This window comes from Nannospalax galili, unplaced genomic scaffold (assembly GCF_000622305.1).
Source record: "Nannospalax galili isolate Female #2095 unplaced genomic scaffold, S.galili_v1.0 scaffold1177, whole genome shotgun sequence".
Lineage (NCBI taxonomy): Eukaryota > Metazoa > Chordata > Mammalia > Rodentia > Spalacidae > Nannospalax > Nannospalax galili.
Genome location: NW_008340309.1, coordinates 671,018 through 673,266, shown reverse-complemented (window position 1 = coordinate 673,266; position 2,249 = coordinate 671,018). Strand labels below are relative to the sequence as shown.

At 45.1% G+C, this 2,249-nt stretch overlaps 1 pseudogene; it reads left to right on the top strand.

The window, feature by feature from the left end:
* The window catches only part of LOC108490971, an 802-nt pseudogene extending 274 nt beyond the window's left edge, over positions 1-528 (top strand).
* Positions 529-2,249: the final 1,721 nt, after the last annotated feature.

Sequence of the window (2,249 nt, the reverse complement as noted above, 5' to 3'; positions counted from 1 at the left end):
GCACGGCACGGGGGCACTCACATACTTGCAGGCAACGCACTCATACACATAGGATAAAAGTGATAAAATATTTAAAAAAAAAAAAAAAAAGAAGAAGCAGTGTGTGCCATTCCGGCATTATAACGGTGGAGTTGATGGGTGTGCCCAGGCCAAACAGTGAGGCTGGACACAAGGTCAGTGGCCCAAAAAGAGTGCTGAATTTTTGCTGCACATGCTTAAAAATTCAGGAGCAGTGATGAACTTCAGGGTGTAGACTCTCTGGTCATTGAGCACATCCAGGTGAACAAATCACCCAAGATGTGCCACAGAACTTACAGAGCTCATGGTCACATTAACCCATCCATGAGCTCCCCCTGCCAGATCGAGATGATCCTCACTGAAAAGGAACAAACTGTTCCTAAGCCTGAAGAGGAAGTTGCACAAAAGAAAAAGAAATCCCAGAAGAAACTGAAGGAACGAAAACTTATGGCCCGGGAATAAATTGAGCATAAAATAAACGCAGATAAAAGTAAAAAAAAAAAAAAAAAAGGAAAACTTACAATATTAACAAACCCAGAAACGTGTATCAAGTTAATACTTGAGTCATGATCTTCTTTGTTTTTTGAGACAGGGTCTCCTGTAGCCCCAGCTGGCCTGGAACTTCCTATGTAGACCAGGCTGGCCTCTGCCTCCCAAGTGCTGGGACTAAAGGTGTGTGCCACCATACCAGGCTAAACTTCATATTAATTCTAGGAGATGCTACCTTTGCATAAAAAACATTAATAAGAATTTCTGATGTAATTCCACCAACCAAACACCAGAGCCAAGGTTGCCTCCACAGACATTTACTTAGCTTTGTAGTGACATGGCCAATACACACTTTTCATGAACATTATTAACTGATAAGGAGAAAAGGAAAGCCAGTCATGGTGGCTCCTGCTTGCAGTCCCAGCACGTGTGAGGACAAGGCAGGAAGATCACTGTAGGTTCCAGGCTAGCCTGGGCTACAAAGTGAGATTCTATCTCGGAAAACAAAAGTGGGCTGAGGGGATGACTCAGTGGGTAAGAGCAGTGCTCCCTAAGCATTAGAATTTGAGTTCAAGCCCCCACTATGAAAAAGCCAGTATGTTCAGGCGTTCCTGTAATCCCAGTGCTGTGGGGGGGGTGGCAAGGGTTGTTGACTTGCAGTCTGCCAACCTGCCTCAAGGCAACAGGGCAGAGAGTGAGAAAGCAGGATGCCTGCCTTCCTCATCTGACCTCTGTAGGTGCAACCCCCCAAGCACCCACCACACATGCATTCGCACACATACACCATAAATAAATTCACCAAGAAGTCTCAGCAGGTAAAGGTGCCCGCCACAGAGGCTGATGATTCAGTCCTGGGACCCACACGGTACGACGAAAGAATAGACAGAAATTCTCCTCTGACCTCCAAATGCACACCATGGCACATGCATACACACATACACACAAAATGAATAAAATTTAATTTAAAAGTGTTTAGGCTGGGCATGGTGGCGCACACCTTTAGTCCCAGCACCCGGGAGGCAGAAGCAGGTGGATCTCTGTGAGTTCGAGGCCAGCCTGGTCTACAGAGTGAATTCCAGGACAGCTGGGATACAGGGAGACCCTGTCTCAAAAAAACCAAAAAAAAAAAAAAGAAAGTGTTTCAGTGGCGCTTAGTTTTTACATGAAAAGCTTTGAAAGTTGTTTTTCCCTCTAGTTTCTTTTTGCTGCTCAGTTGGACTCTTTTTAGAAGATCTATTTTCATTATGTCTTAAAAATATTTTTTAATCATTTCTATTTTATGTGTATGTATGTGTTGCCTGCTTGTATGTAAGTGCACCCGTGTCATGCAATGCCCGTGGAGGTCAGATGAGGGAGTCAGATTCCCCTGGAGCTGGCATTATAGACAGTTGTTAGCCACCATGTGGGTGCTGGGAATCTAATCTGGGTCCTCTGCAAGAGCAGCCAGTGCTCTTTATTGCTGAGCCATCTCTCCAGCTCCTCCTTTCATTATGTTAAATTATGTGTATGTGTTTGTGGAGAGGGGGTATATTCAAGTGATTGCAGATGCTAGGAAGAGGCAGAGGCAAGGACACTGGATCCCCGTGGAGATGGAGTTTCAGGCAGTCCTGAGCTACCTGACATGGGTGCTGGGAACTGAACTGAGGTCATCTGTAAGAGCAGCAAGTGCTCTTTACTGCTGAGCTATCGCTTCAGCCCTAGTGATTGGTTTTGAAAACCTCTTTAAAATTTACCTCACCCAT